Source organism: Muntiacus reevesi, chromosome 2 (assembly GCF_963930625.1).
Source record: "Muntiacus reevesi chromosome 2, mMunRee1.1, whole genome shotgun sequence".
Taxonomy (NCBI): domain Eukaryota; kingdom Metazoa; phylum Chordata; class Mammalia; order Artiodactyla; family Cervidae; genus Muntiacus; species Muntiacus reevesi.
In genome coordinates, this window is record NC_089250.1 from 280,101,988 (window position 1) to 280,119,117 (window position 17,130).

The window sequence follows — 17,130 nt, forward strand, 5'->3', positions numbered from 1 at the left end:
AAGTCAAACAAATGGGCAGAAGAACTAAATAGACATTTCTTGAAAGAAGACATACAGATGGCTAAGAGGCACATGAAAAAATACTCCAAATCACTAATTATTAGTGAAATGAAAATCAAAACTACAATGAGGTATCACCTCACATCAATCACAATGGTCATCATCAAGAAATCCTCAAACAGTAAGTGCTGGAGAGAATGTGAAGAAAAGGGAACCCTCTTGCACTGTTAGTGGGAGTGTAAATTGATATAGTCACTATGGAGAACAGCATGGAGGTTCCTTGAAAAACTAAAAATAGAACTACCACTATGACCCAGCAATCCTGGGCATATATGCTGAAAAAAATGTTAATTCAAAAAGATACATACATACATATACATATATATATACATAACATATATATACATACATATACAATATCCCGGACATGGAAACAACCTGTAGATGTCCATCGACAGATGAACTGGATAAAGGTGTTGTGTTTACGCACACAATGGAGTATTTACTTAGCCATAAAAAGGAACAAGACTGGACCACCTGTAGAGAGGTAGATGGACCTACAGTCTGTCACACTGAGTGAAGTCAGAAAGACAACTATCCTAAGTATGTGGAATCTGGAAAAACGGTACAGGTGAACCTACTGCCAGGGCACAGACAGAGATGCCGTCACAGAATGGACGAACGGACATGAGCGGAGGGGAAGGGGAGAGACAGGATAATTGGGAGATTACATTTGACATAAATACACTACATGTGTAAAACAGAGAGCTAGTGGGAACCTGCGGCACGCCACAGAGAGCTCAGCTCCGTGCTCCATGATGACCTGGGGGGGTGGGGAGGATGTATGTATTCGTATGGCTGATTCACTTTCTTATACAGCAGAAACCATCACGACACTGTACAGCGATCACCCTCCAATTACCAAAAAAAAAGATGATGTAGTAGATTCAGGCCTCTTTCCTTAATGATTAGAAAACTGGGGCATTAAAAAAAATTCAAAGCAGCATGGGATTTCAACCATCAAACTCCCCAAATCTGAAAAAGTTGTACGCTATTTAACTTCAGAGCAACATCTCTGAATAACTATTTCAGTTCAGTTCAGTTCAGTCACTCAGTCGTGTCTGACTCTTTGCGACCCCATGAACTGCAGCATGTCAGGCCTTCCTGTCCATCACCAACTCCCGGAGTTCACCCAAACCCATGTCCATTGAGTCGGTGATGCCATCCAACCATCTCATCCTCTGTCATCCCCTTCTCCTCCTGCCTTCAATCTTTCCCAGCATCAGGGTCTTTTCATTGAGTCAGCTCTTTGCATCAAGTGGCCAAAGTATTGGAGTTTCAGTTTCAACATCAGTCCTTCCAATGAACACCCAGGACTGATCTCCTTTAGGAGGAATAATTTACACAACAGTTTTTGCTAGGGAACTGCTGACCAAAACCACCTGCCTTGGCCAGGCCTGCTTGCCTGAGTTGTCTCACAAGAGGAAGTCTTGAAAAGGAACGTGACAAAACTAACCCGAAAACTAACCAGGAGAATTAGGGAAGGACAAAAGAGGGAGGAGATGACCAACCCTTCAAAGACCTTCTCACTGGAACCCACCTCAGCTGAGAGATGCTCGTGCCACCAGGAAGACCCCTGAGTCAGGCAATGGGCCAGGCGAGATGACTGGCCAGGGCCACACCAGACGCTAATGCCATCACCATAACATCTGAGACTGTGAGCCATGTGGCAGAGCAGTCCCCCCGGGTTCCCTTGCCCTCCTGCTCTCGGCCAGGGCGCCCCTTGCCAATGAAGTCTCCCGCACATGTGTCTCCTCACACAGTTCATTTCTGAGTGTTAGACAAGAGCCCACTCTTAGGCCATGGAAGGGGTCTCCCTTCCTGAAACAGATTCTTTTGTAGCCTACAACTACTGAGTCACTTCAACTGTTTTTCAATAGTGAATGTAAAATTCCCAACAGATTAACTGGCATAGTTCACAAGATTACAAACATAAAAGGAAAGTTTATTAAATACATGACTGAATATCCTAGAGGGAACTTTCTGAGCCCAGATGCCATATTTGGAAAAAGAGGTTCTCCCTACCCAGCAGACAAATCAGAACACAGAGACACAGCTGTCACTGATAACCAGCACACAGTGAGAAAACACTGAGAAACATAAAGACACAAGAAAGGTTTTCATCGGCCAGTGGCTTGGGTTTACAATCAGAGTCATCCAAAGGACAAAGACAGAAGTGAGTAAGTAAAAAAACGCCAAACAAGCTTACCAGGATCAGGATGGTATATGTGGCTCTGCCTTCATAGGCAGGTCCAGAAGAAAGTCTACTGCTGAGAACGTACTGGACTTACTGCTTGTACCTGTAAAGAACAAAGACAATGGAGGCATTAGGCCAGATGACAAGGTCCAAACACACTACATCAATATCACAGACACTGACAATACTTCCTCTCAGTCTATCTGGAAAGTCCCAGGAAGATATGCATACATACCCACACCCCAAATTTCTGTTTCTGCTCCTCACCACGCTAACAGGAACATCAATCTACACCAGGAGTTTCAGGATCCAATCTAGGAAACAGCAGAAGTCAGAGTACTCAGTGGATGGAGCTAAGACTTTGATCCCAAAGAGGTATGCAGACAAAGCTTAATGGCCTAAAGACTACTCAGGAGGCAAGTCATGCTGGGAGAAAGTCCCGTATTCTTTCCGTGTTTACATCCAGTTTCATTCAATCCAAAAGCTGCAACCAGATGATCCCTTTAGAGAAAAGACCAACTTGTTAGCAAAGACCAAGTGATCCAAAGACGTCTCATCTCACGCCCAAATTGGAATTACAAAGTTAAAAAGAGTGAGGAATTTCCAAGGATCCCAACTCAGTCTGAGTGAAGATAATAGCCAAATTAAAGTTAGTAGAAACTACTCCATCAATTTAGAAAGTATGTTAGAGACTGATTTTATTTGAATCAGAGGAATCCGGTGACAAAGAAAGAGAGTGGGTAATTCTAATACCAGAAAAATAACTTGGTCACATAACAAATCACTTTAATTTAATAATAAGAGCAATCTTTTGTAATAACAAAGCTATTTGGTATAGACTGTTTTACAGTAACAAACAATAATCAACCTGGCATCTATCACCGAGAGACTAAATAAATCATGCTGCATCCTGTGGTTGTGGGCATGATCAATAAATTTTCTCTCCTGCTGAGCCTTCAGGTCATAATCTTACATTCCAGAAAAAGTAAGAATGCCATACTCAGAATATCTTAAGATAGATATCTTAATAAGGATATCTAATACATATTCTTACCTAATCTTACAAGTAAGAATATCATATTCAGAATATCAACAGTAAGAATACGTACATTCTTACTATATATTTAAGAATATCAGTGCTCGCTTCGGCAGCACATATACTAAAATTGGAACGATACAGAGAAGATTAGCATGGCCCCTGCGCAAGGATGACACGCAAATTCGTGAAGCGTTCCATATTTTTTTGAATCAGTTCTAATAAGCTGGATGAAACTGGAGCCCATTATACAGAGTGAAGTAAGTCAGAAAGATAAAGACTAATACAGCATTCTAACGCATATATATGGAATTTAAAAAGAGGGTAACGATAACCCTATATGCAAAACAGAAAAAGAGACACAGATGTACAGAACAGACTTTTAGACTCTGTGGGAGAAGGCGAGGGTGGGATGTTCAGAGAGAACAGCATTGAAACAAGTATACTATGAAGGGTGAAACAGATCACCAGCCCAGGCTGGATGCATGAGACAGGTGCTCAGGGCTGGTGCACTGGGAAGACCCAGAGGGATGGGATGGAGAGGGAGGCGGGAGGGGGGATAGGGATGGGGAACACATGTAAATCCATGGCTGATTCATGTCAATATACGGCAAAAACCACTACAATACTGTAAAGTAATTAGCCTCCAATGAATAAAAATAAATGAAAAAAAAAAGTTAAACTAAAAAAAAAAATAAAATAAAAAAAGATGTCCTTTTCACCATAGGGGACTGGAATGCAAAAGTAGGAAGTCAAGAGATACATGGAGTAACAGGCAAGGCTGGCCTTGGAGTACAAAATGAAGCAGGGCAAAGGCCAACCGAGTTTTGCCAAGAGAATGCACTGGTCATTGCAAACACTCTCTTCAACAACACAAGAGAAGATTCTACACATGGACATCACCAGATGGTCAATACCAAAATCATACTGATGATATTCTTTGCAGGTGAAGATGGAGAAGCTCTATACAGTCAGCAAAAACAAGACCGGGAGCTGACTGTGGCTCAGATCATAAACTCCTTATTGCCAAATTCAGATTTAAATTGAAGAAAGTAGGGAAAACCACTAGACCATTCAGGTATGACCTAAATCAAATCCCTTGTGATTATACAGTGGAAGGGACAAATAGATTCAAGGGATTAAATCTGGTAGACGGACTGTCTGAAGAACTATGGACGGAGGTTCGTGACCCTGTACAAGAGGCAGTGATCAAGACCATCTTCAAGAAAAAGAAGTGCAAAAAGGCAAAACGGTTGTCTGACGAGGCCTTACAAACACCTGGGAAAAGAAAAGAAGCAAAAGGCAAAGGAGGAAAGGAAAGATACTCCAACTGAATGCAGAGTTCCGAAGAATAGCAAGGAGAGATAAGAAAGCCTTCCTCAGCGATCAATGCAAAGCAACAGAGGAAAACAACAGAATGGGAAAGACTAGAGATCTCCCCAATAAAACCAGAGATACCAAGGGAACATGTCATGCAAAGATGGGCACAATAAAGGACAAAAATGGTATGGACCTAACAGAAGCAGAAGATATTAAGAAGAGGTGGCAAGAATATACGGAAGAACTATACAAAAAAGATCTTCATGACCGAGATAATCACAAAGGTGTGATCACCAACCTAGAGCCAGACGTCCTGGAATTCGAAGTCAAGTGGGTCTTAGGCAGCATCAGTACGAACAAAGCTAGTGGAAGTGATGGAATTCCAGTTGAGCTATTTCAAATCCTAAAAGATCATACTGTGAAAGTGTCGAACTCAATATGCCAGCAAATTTAGAAAATTCAGCAGTGGCCACAAGACTGGAAAAGGTCAGTTTTCATTCCAATCCCAAAGAAAGTTAATGCCAAAGAATGTTCAAACTACTGAACAATTGCACTCAGCTCACACAATACAAAGTAATGCTCAAAATTCTCCAAGTCAGGCTTCAACGGTATGTGGAATGAGAACTTCCAGATGTTCAAGATGGATTTAGAAAAGGTAGAGGAACCAGAGATCAAATTGCCAACATCTGTTGAATCATAGAAAAAACAAGAGTTCCGAAAAACATCTACCTCTGCTTTATTGACTACGCCAAAGCCTCTGACCATGTTGTGCAAATGCAGTCTGGTTGATAATCAGGACTCCCCTGACTACAAAGCTGCTAACAAACACAATATTGTAAAGCAATTATCCTCCAATTACAAATAAATTTAAAAAAGAAAATGAAATGAAGAAAACAGAATAATCCCTTTAGTCTTAATACCCGCTGCAAAAAAAGGCAATTCAGACATTTTCAATGTTAGGAATTGCCATATCTTTATAAATAGTTCCCATTCTTGAACCGGAATAGTCTGTGACAAAAACTAGCAACCACAACATAAGCAAAATAACCACTTAAAAAGGATATCATGATAAAATGTTTTCTAAATAAATGATCACATGAAGGAATACATCTCTATTAGCCAATGCATCCATAAATAAAAATGTAAATGAGGCAAAACTGGTCATGACAATAAAACAATATCAAACTAAAAAGTTCTTACTAAGCTTAATTCATTTTAACATATTTCGACAAAAACTCTCAAATCCATTGCAGCAAATCTTATTAATTAGACCAGGAATCTATTACCATTTTTTACTCCTATGCTTTAATTTGTACATGCTCACCCTTAATTTAAGGATAACCATGAATAAAACATGAAAATCAGGAAAAACTCTTATAACCAACCATTCATTAGTGCATAAGCCAGGCTACCATGGACCAATCATATTGCTGCTTCATTATTAACACATGAATCATTATACCTGTAAATATGAATTTTTTCACATCTTATTTTAAAATTAAGGTAGAGTTGATTTACAACATTATATAAGTTTCAGGTGTACAACATAGAGACTGACACTTTTTAAAGTTTACACTTGATTTACAGTTATAACATACTGACTATACTCTCTGTGTACAATATACGCTTGTAGCTTATTTTACACCTAGTAGTTTGTACCTCTAAGTATGCTACTTCTATCATACCCCTTCTCCTCGCTAGTAACCACTAGTTTGTTCTCTATATTGTGAATCTATTTCTTTTTCTTATCTTCACCAATTTGTTTCCTTTGTTTAGATTCCACATAAAAGTGATATCATACAGTGTTTGTCTTTCTCTTTGAATTGTTTCCCTAAGCATAATATCCTCCAAGTCCACCCATGTTGCATATGGAAAATTTTCATACTTTTGATGGCTGCATAGTATTCTATTCCATTAAATATATGCACACAGTATATATAATACATATATAGAAGATATATGTATTTATAGATAGATATCCCACATCTTTATTCATCCATCTGTTGATCATCATAGGTTCCTCCCATATTTTTCTTGGCTATTGTAAATAATGCTGCTATGAACATTGAGGTGCATGTATCTTTTCAAATCAGTGGTTTTTTTTTTTTTTTTTAAATAAATACCCAGGGCTGGAAATGCTGAATCCTATGGTAGTTCTAGTTTTAGTTCTTTTAAGGAACCTCCATATTCCTATTCACAGTGGCTGCAGCAATTTACATTCCCGCTAATAGTGTAGGAGGGCTTTCTCTCTTTTTTCACATCCTTGTTATTTGTGGTATTTTTGATGACAACCATCTGACAGCTGTGAAGTGATATCACTGAGGTTTTGATTTGCATTTGTCTTTATTTTGGGGGCTCCAAAATCACTGTAGATGGTGATTGTAGCCATGAAATTAAAAGACACTTACTCCTTGGAAGGAAAGTTATGACCAACCTATATAGCATATTAAAAAGCAGAGACATTAACTTTGCCAATAAAGGTCCGTCTGGTCAAGGCTATGGTTTTTCCAGTGGTAATGTAATGGATGTGAGAGTTGGACTGTGAAGAAAGCTGAGCACCGAAAAATTGATGCTTTTGAACTGTGGTGAAGACTCTTGAGAGTTCCTTGGACTGCAAGGAGATCCAACCAGTCCATCCTAAAGGAGATCAGTCCTGGGTGTTCACTGGAAGGACGGATGCTGAAGCTGAAACTCCAATACTTTGGCCACCTCATGTGAAGAGTTGACTCATTGGAAAAGACCCTGATGCTGGGAGGGATTGGGGGCAGAAGAAGGGGATGAGAGAGGATGAGATGGCTGGATGGCATCACCGACTTGATGGGCATGAGTTTGAGTAAACTCCGGGAGTTGGTGATGGACAGGAAGGCCTGACGTGCTGCGATTCATGGGGTCGCAAAGAGTCGGACACGAGTGAGCAACTGAACTGAACTGAACTGAAAGATTAACAATGTTGAGCCTCTTTTCACATGCCTGGTGGCCATGCATAAGTATGGTACAATACTGTAAATGTATTTTCATTTCCTTCTGATTTTCTCAAGAGCATTTTCTTTTTTCTACCTATAAGTATAAAATACATATAAAATAGAATATATATGCTGGTCAACAGTAGATTATTAGTAATTATGTTTGGGGGAATCAAAAGTTATATGTAAATTTGTGATTCTGTAGGGGGTTGGCACCCATAACCCCTGCAGTTTAAGGGTCAACTGTATATACAAAGTGTAAATCTGTAAAACTCCTTTACATTGACTGTTACTACTACTATGAAAAAAACCCCCAAAACCTCATTTTGGAGAAAGGCAAAGGACCATCACATGGGAAAGGAGAAATAAAAAACAAGATATTTTTGCATCTTTTTCTATCTGAACTTCTTCTCCAATAACTTTCTTGTTTGTAAAAAACACATTCCACCTAAAAAAGGAAAACGGAGGGTAGAACCATCACCTACATTAATGGTACAGGCAAAAATCATCATTGGCAGGACTTCCCTGGTGGTTCAGTGGCCAAGACTCTGTGCTTGAGCCTCAGGTTTGATCCCTAGTCAAGGAACTAGATTCCACATGCCACAAGTCCCAGTGAAGCAAAAAAAAAAAAAAAAAAAAAAATCTAGAGACTTCCCTGGCGGTCCAATAGTTAAAAATATGCCTTCTTTAAAAAAAGGAAAAAGACTGCCTCCCCAAACAGGGAACCTAGGTTTGAGGAAACTAAGAACCTGTATGCCACAGGGGAAGTAAGCCCAAGCGCCGCATCTACTGAGCCCTTGCACCACATCTAAAGAAAAGTCTGTGATGAACAGCCTACACGCTGCAACTAAGGCCTGTCACAGCCAAAACTAAATAGAGAAATAACATAAATACTGAAAATAAAATAAAATACCCTGGTAAATTGGAAGACTGTTTGGTACTGCATAATATGGAGAAACTGTTTATAGTTACATATGATAAAGATACTACAATTAAACAAACAAAAAAAGTCCTAGCCTATAACAGACACTTAATTTTTTTTTTTCTCTTTTTGGCCATACCTCATGGCTTACAGGATAGCTCCCTGACCAGGGACTGAACCCACACCCTCAGCAGTGAAATCATGGAGTCCTAACCACTGGCCCACCAGGGAATTCCCTTATTTAAACTTAGAGGCTTTTGGAGTTTGCCTTAAGATAAGCAATTGCTGAGGGAAATAGAGCAGGATTATAAACAAAATGATTTTGGCTGTGAGTCAGTTCACTTGTAGCTACATGATGACTTCTTGTGGGTTTTTTCTTTTTTCCTATTACCGTGTCCACTTTTCCAGGATTTTTTAAGATTCTGTAATATTACTTACAAAATTTTTATATTAGTAATGAAACATGTTGAGCTTGTTTTCCATTTACTATATGCTACCCTTTTATTCTGAAGTGTATCATATCTCAAAACCTGTCACGTTCAGATACCAGCACACAGGATTCTCCTGATATCATCATACTGTGCTCAGTTAACTCCTTCAGTCACGTCCGACTCTTTGCGACCCCGTGGACTGCAGCTGGGCAGGCTGTGTAAGCCTGTGCACCACAACAAGAGAAGCCACTGCAACAAGAAGTCCATGAACCGCAACTAGAGAAGGCCCGCAGCAATGAAGATCGAGCATAGTCAAAAATAAAAAGTTCAAAAATAAAAAAAAGAATAAAAATGTCAACTGTGGCAAAATCTTCTGAGAGGAAATTTAAACAAAATCTTAAAAGTTACCATTGAATTTAGGACTTTGTTAGTGACAATGAAGCTGTGAGACTAATACACAAAACTTCAAAAAGTAGAGCTATATAGTCGACGTAATCAGGAGAGAGAAAAAAAACAATGCTCTAAGAGTTCAGTTCTAGGGTCCTGGCGGTCCAGTGGTTAAGACTACACGTTCCCAATGCAGGGAGTCCAGGTTCAATCCTGATCCAGAAACGGAATCCCACATGCTGGAACTGAGAGTTTTCATGCCAAAACTAAGACCAGACACAGAAAAATAAATATTAAAAATAAATAAAAGTTCAGTTGTAAAAGATGATAGAGACAGTAGAACAAGAAATGCACTGGATCACTAACAGAGGGAAAAACTATTTTTAGAAGGAATAAGTGTTTATAATGTTAGTTTAAAAAGAGACTGAAAGAGAGGGCAGTAATAGGTCACCAGTCATGAGATTTGATCAAGAACCAGTCCGCAGACAAATTAAGGCATGGGGGCATGGCCCTTAGCTGGCATTCGAGTTAAATTGATTTGTTTAGGTTAGGAAGCAGACTGTTTTCACATGGTGAGCTCTGCTCTTTCTGTGGGTGGCAGGAGCTGAATATCAACAGAGGAGGAAATCACACCAGGGAACTTAATGAAGTAACAATTAAGATTTGCTGGCCCTGCTGAAAGTTTAATAAAGAGACTGAGCCAAGAACTGCAATCTGGAGAGGAAAATAACAGGAAATGGAAAAGGCTGCTGGCCCAGGGACAACACGTGCACAGGAGTTCAGCTGATCAGGGTTTTGGAAGTTTTAAATGACAGATCTGAGCTCTCTTACCTCAAAGTACTGAAATATTTACAATTACTAAGGCAGTTCAGGGGAAGATGTCCTAGATTTTCTGAACGTTCCTCAACTAAGTGAAGGTGGTAAGGCTAAAAAGGAAATCTCCATGTGGAATCTTTTTGGTCAATGAGAAATGGTGACATCTTAGAGCAGTGATGATCCACCCAGGACTTCACATCTCTGAAGAGCAGAGAACCTATCTGAGACCCTAGCCAGTGATTCTGAAAATTTTCTCTCTAAACCAGCATATGCTCCAGGGAGTCAACGACGAGCGCATGAAACTGTGCCTACAGTCACTGCGGTAGGACCCAATTCCACTCACCTAATTGGTGGTTGTGGTATAAGGATTCAGTTACAAATAAGAATTACAACATCTGCTGCAAACTGCTATGATACACCAAGGAGATGATAGTGCATCCATCTAAAATTGAACTGTAGTTTGTGTTCAGGAAAAATGAAATATCTCCAACAGCCTTAACATTGTGGATGTCAAATCTAAAGACTGTAAATTTGGGAAAACTACTTCTGTTTCACAAAATGTATTCTCCTTAAAGTTGTTTAAAAAACCCACTCCTGGACATATTAACAGGAGAAAACTGTAATTTGAAAAGATACATGCCACTTAAGAAAGTTCCTTAGGTGGCCTGGTGGTGAGGATTCTGGGCTTTACTGCTCTGGGCCTGTTTCAATTCTGGAGGGAACTGAAATCCTACAAGCCATGGAGAGAGGAAGGGAGGATGGGAAGGAGGAAGGAAGAGAAAGCGAGCAAGAAAAATACATGCACCCATGCACCCCAATGTTCACTGCAGCACTATTTACAACAGCCAAGCATAGAAGCAACTTACATATCCATCGACAGAGGAATGGATAAAGAAAACGTGGCGCATACACACAGATACACACCACGCACACACACAGACACAGACATATATATAACAGAATATTACTCAACCATAAAAGAGAATGAAATAATAGACATTATCATACTAAGTGAAGACAAATGTCATATGATATCACTTATATACAGAATCTTAAAAAGATGATACAAATCGTTACAAAGAAACTTATTTACAAAATAGAAACAGATTCAGACTTTGAAAAGGATTATGGTTATCAAAGGGGAGAGGTGGGGGGTAGAGAAATCCGGAGTTTGGGATTAACATATCCACTACTATAAATAAATGGAGAACAGAATGGCAACCCACTCCGGTATTCTTGCCTGGAAAATTCCATGGACAGAGGAGCCTGGTGGGCTACAGTCACAGGGTCACAAAGAGTCAGACACACAGACACACACACAGACACACACACACACACACACACACTATAAATAAAACAGATGATCAACAAGGAGCTACTGTCTAGCACAGGAGCTCTCCTCAGTATTCTGTAATGACATGTATGGGGTAGAATCTGAAAACGGTGGATGCATGCACACGTATAACGGAGCTGCTCTGCTGTGCACCTGACAGTAACACGACGTTTTTAATCAATTATGCTTTGATCTAAAATACAAATCTAAAGAAACCAAACCTTAAATCAGTCAACCTGGTATCTCCTGGTCGGCACTAGTGAGGTAATCTGCCTGACAGTTCCCTGACGAGGCCCCTGGCACTGAGAGCTCGGAAGCTTAGCCACTTGACCACTTGGTCTAATGTCTTTTTTTTCTTTTCAATATTTTTTATTTGGCTGCATCAGGTCTTAGTCGAGGTATGTGCGCTATTCATTGCAGCACGCAGGCCTCTCTGGTTGTGGCACGTGGGCATACTTGTCCCGGGGCATGTGGTATCTTGGTTCCCTGACCAGGGATTAAAGCTGCATCCCCTGCATTGGAAGATGGATTCTTAACCACTAGACCACCAGTTCTAATGTCTTTTTATTAGAGTCCTTTCATGACAACCCTATTTAAAATAATAAAAGTCTCTGGCATTTGTCTTAATTTTCTATAGTATACACTGTAAAATGTACTCTAATGTACAAGTCTGCATTTTTTGACAGCACATATAATCATACATACATCACTAAAATATACAGAACTTGGGAATTCCCTGGCAGTCCAGTGGTTAGGACTCATATCTTTCTCCGCTGTGGCCCAAGTTTAATCTGTAGTCAGGAAACTAAGACCCAAGAGCTGCTCGGTGTGCCCAGAAGAAAAAAAAGCAACAAGGGAAAATCAGTAAGTATATGCAAGGGAATTCTCATAAGGTTGTCAGCTGATTTTCCGGCAGAAACTCTGCAAGGCAGAAAAGCTAAAAACCTCCAACCAAGAATACTCTACCTAGCAAGGTTCTCGTTTAGCTTCGACCAAGAGTCAGAAGCTTTACAGACAAGCAAAAGCTAAGAGAACTCAGCACCACCAAATCAGCTTTAGCACATATGCCAAAAGAAGTCCTCTAGAAGGAAAAGGCCACAGCTAGAAACAAGAAAATTACAAATGGGAAAGCTCACTGGTAAAGGCAAACATACAGTCAAGGTAGGAAATCACCCGCACACAAATACGGTATCAAAACCAGCAATTATGAGAAGTGGAGAGTACAAATGAAGAGTATTGGAAACGCATTTGACTTGAAGAAACCAGCAACTTAAAATAATATATATATATATAAAACATATATTTTAATGTTATATGTATGTGTATATATATATATATATATATGCATAAAAACCTCATGGTAGCGACTTCCCTGGCAGCCCAAGATTAAGAATCTGCCTGGCAAGGACATGGAAGCAACCTAGATGCCCATCAGCAGACGAATGGATAAGGAAGCTCTGGTACATATACACCATGGAATATTACTCAGCCATTAAAAAGAAATCATTTGAATCAGTTCTAATGAGATGGATGAAACTGGAGCCCATTATACAGAGTGAAGTAAGCCAGAAAGATAAAGACCAATACAGTATACTAACGCATATATATGGAATTTAGAAAGATGGTAAAGATAACCCTATATGCAAAACAGAAAAAGAGACACAGAAGTACAGAACAGACTTTTGGACTCTGTGGGAGAAGGCGAGGGTGGGATGTTTTGAGAGAACAGCATCAAAACATGTATATTATCTAGAGTGAAACAGATCACCAGCCCAGGCTGGATGCATGAGACAAGTGCTCGGGCCTGGTGCACTGGGAAGACCCAGAGGAATCGGATGGAGAGGGAGGTAGGAGGGGGGATCAGGATGGGGAATACATGTAAATCCATGGCTGATTCATGTCAGTGTATGACAAAAACCACTACAATATTGTAAAGTAATTAGCCTCCAACTAAAAAAAAAAAAAAAAAAGAACCTGCCTGGCAGTGCAAGGCACTCGGGTTCGACCCCTTGGTGGGAAACTAGGATCCCACATGCTGCAGAGCAACTAAGCCTGCGAGCAGCAACTTTTGAAGCCTGCATGCTCCGCAGGAGCCCGAGCGCCACAACTAGACTCTTTGCACCACATCCAATGAGCCCGCATCACACAGCAAAGATCACACGCAAACAAACAAACGAAGCCTCATGGTAACTGCAAAACAAACTTCCAGTTATAAAGGATGTAAGCAGTGTGGTTTCAGGCTGATTCATGCACATTACATTTATTGTGCACTTTATTTCTAATCTAATGATGCTGAAGATCTGACAAGAGGTAGCAGTCCACAGCCCATAGGTTGGGGACCCCTGAGTACAGCATAGGGAATATAGTCAGTAATATTGTAGCAACTCTGTACGGTAACACACAGTAACGGAATTTTCCCGTCATCATTTTGTACTGTATAAAAATATCTAATCATTATATTGTACAATTGAAACTAATATAAGTCAATCATATAAACATGTGAAAAAAAGAAAAAAAAAACCTAGGTTCATCTCTGATCCTCTGTTTCACTCTCTCACTGTTAGAGAGTGAATGTTTATGCCCCCCCAGAATTCACAGTTGACACAGAACCTCCCAATTTTATGGTATTAGGAGCAAGAACCTTTGGGAGGAAATCAGATGAGGCCATGAAGGTAGGGCCCACAAAGAAGCCATTGACACCCTTATAAAAGTCAGGAAGGCTTACTCCTCTCTGTTCATCACCACCTAAGGACACAGAACATGGCTTCTAGGAAGCAGGAAGCAGGCCCTCACCAGACACAGAACCTGATCATGCAGGCACCCTGATCTTGGACTTCCAGCCTCTAGAAATAAACTCTTGGTGTTTATAAGTCATCTAGTTTACGGTATTTTGTTATAACCACCCATGCAGAAAAAGATACTTTCCTTCCCCATTGGAAAATTCAGTTAACTCATAATAAAAACATATCCAGAATCCAGCCACTTCTAAGCTACCACTCCGTTCCATAAGCCCTCAAGTGGACTACTGTAGGAGCCTCCACACTAGCTTTCCTTTCTCTTCCCGCAGTCGCACAATCTGTTCTCCACTGTGCAGGCATGTGGAGATTTTAAGGGCTAGGTAAGGGCTTCCCTGGTGGTTGTGTTAAAGAACCTGCCTGCCAATGCGGGAGTCACAGGTTCAATCCCTGATTCAGGAGGATTCCACATGCTGCGGAGCAGCTAGGCCCAGAGGCACAACTATCGAACCCGTGTACCCCAAGTACTGACGCCCACGTGCCCCAGAGCCCACGCTCTGCCACAAGAAGCCACTGCAATGAGAGGCATCCCCCCAAAAATAAGTGAATGAATGAATAAATGAATGGAGCTAGGCAAGGTTATTCCCCTCTTCTGATCCAAACTTCCTATCACCTCCAGAACAGACACCCAATTGCTTAGGCACCAGTTCCAGTCCTGAATTCTGTCCTCTTCTTCCTACTCCCCACCTACTGGAAAGGAGATCTTAATGAGCCCACCTCAGCTCTACCTCTAAGCACCTTCACATCCTGGTACTGGGATAACATTTCCACATCCATTTACATTAGGTGCCAGAAATGGAAACACCTCTATATAACCCTTGGTAGACTCAGGACCTGGGCTTAGGTCCTTAAAGAATCCCAGGACAGGAAATTACCTGGTGGTGCAGTGTATAAGAATCTGCCTGCCAAAGCAGTGGACACAGGTTCGATCCCCGGTCTGGGAAGACTCACAAGCTGTGAGAGTAACTAAGACAATGCGCCACAGCTGCTGAACTCATGCTCCACAAGAGAAATCACCACAATGAAAAAGCCCATACACCTCAGCAAAGAGTAGCCCCCACTCACGGCAGCTAGAGAAATGCCTGCGCAGCAAGGAAGACCCAGCACAGCCATAAATAAATAACTAAATAAATGCATTAAAAAGAATCCCGAGGCACCACAACACAGAGAATATATGGGTTGGGGAAGGGAACAGTAACAGTCTGGGACAGACTACACATACTACACAGGTTCCATAAACGTTTCTGCAGTCATCTTTTAAGAGACAGACTACAGACGAATGAATATAATTAATGTCAGGTTTCACGGGGTACGGGCCGCTATGAGCGCACGCCTGGCCCTTGGGCTGAATGCCTAACTTCTGTGCCTCAGTGTCTCACCTTACTAGCTCTGCGTGCTTGAACAAAGATTCAACCTCCTGATGCCCCAACGTCTTCATCCTCCTCCTTCGGTCTGCTCCTTCAAAGGCTGTTAAACAGCTTTTGGAAGACTTTTGAAAACCTAACGTAGTTTGGTTTAAAATTTCCCACAGCTCTTAGAATCCTGAGACTATACGCAGAGCCCTCAGCCCGCTAATCCAGGAGTAACTCCGCCCCAAACTTTGTTCCTCGCCCCCGAATCCCCAGAGCTCAGTCGCAGCTCCAGGCCTTTGTACATGCCGGTTCCTCGGCCTGTATCCCTCTCGCTCATCTAATCACACCCCAGATAGTAAGACCAAACCGGAAAACTGAAATGTTAAGTTTATTCACAAACACTGTCAGAAACAAGAGCACGTGCACTAACGCCTCACCGTCCCGGACAACGGGGACTGGGCTGCGGGGACGAGGGCACTCCGGGCGTTAGCGTCTGGTGGGGTGAGGGCGGGAAGGGCCCGAGGACAAGCGCTTACCTGAGGCGGGTCCCTCCGAGCGGCCGCAGCCATCCAGGCCTTTGGGCGGAGTGGGTCCGGGAGCGGGCCGGCGGGTGTTAAACCGGCCCTGGTGCGAATCATCTCGGGCGGTGCTGCGGCCGAACCTCAGACTCGCTTCTGTGCAGCGGCACTCCTCTTGACGCTTTCTCGGTCCTGTCCCGTCGGCCCCGGCTCACGGGTCCAGAACTTCTGTCCGGATGAACACACCCGAACAGCCAAAATGACCGCCCGGAGGAGGACGCCAGAAGTCCCGCCCCTCGCTAGGAGACACGCACGGAAACGCCTCGGTTCTGAGCCTTCATTGGCTCAGCAAGGCTGCTCAGCAGAGCATTCTGGGTAATGTAGTTCTCACGCTTGGGGAAACGCACGCAACCCCTTTGCACCCTGACAAGTTTAGACCCGAGGGGCGCTGGGAAATGGAGTCCACCCGTCCAAGGATTTAGAAGCCTCTTGTTCGTTCTTAAAGGGGCAGATCCCAGGACTTCTCGGGGGTGTTGTGTTGCCTGAAGACATTCACCCAAGATTGGAGATGTGTTAGTTCAGTTTCTGTGAACTTCATCATGCTGCCTGAGGACACATGTATCATTTCTGAAGTTCTCAGAGGATACACAGCCAAATACACATATCATTCCTAGTCCTTCAGATACAAAATGTGTCCGCTGGTAGCAGAAGCTAATAAACATTTCATGGGAGAGAGGCAATATTTTGCTATAGGGCTACGGGCCTAAGAGACACAAACCACTGTTACCAAACCAAACTTGGGCCAGCCACCTGATGCACAGAAAAGCCAAGCCACTGATACTCCCTTGTGGTGAAAGGTAAGTACAGGGTTTACTGTAGGAACTAGCAAGAACAGGCAGCTCATGCTCAAAAGACCTGAAGTCCCCAGTGACTTTCATGACAGTATGAGGAAGAGGGTGGCAGGAAGTGTGATCAGCCTGAGCACAATTCTCTGGTTGAT

General features: G+C 41.9%; 1 protein-coding gene and 1 non-coding gene across 2 annotated transcripts in view; one reads left to right on the top strand and one right to left on the bottom strand.

The window, feature by feature from the left end:
• The window catches only part of LOC136161837 (zinc finger protein 154-like), a 29,314-nt gene extending 12,913 nt beyond the window's left edge, over positions 1-16,401 (bottom strand). Inside the window, exons 1-2 of the mRNA XM_065926953.1 lie at positions 16,149-16,401; positions 2,270-2,360 (exon numbers count right to left, since the gene is read on the bottom strand). The gene's annotated coding sequence lies outside the window, so the exon portion shown is untranslated. The remainder of the gene's footprint in view (positions 1-2,269; positions 2,361-16,148) is intronic.
• On the top strand, positions 3,394-3,500 carry LOC136161983 (U6 spliceosomal RNA). Its single transcript, XR_010661836.1, has one exon. It is a non-coding gene; the product is annotated as a U6 spliceosomal RNA (small nuclear RNA).
• Positions 16,402-17,130: the final 729 nt, after the last annotated feature.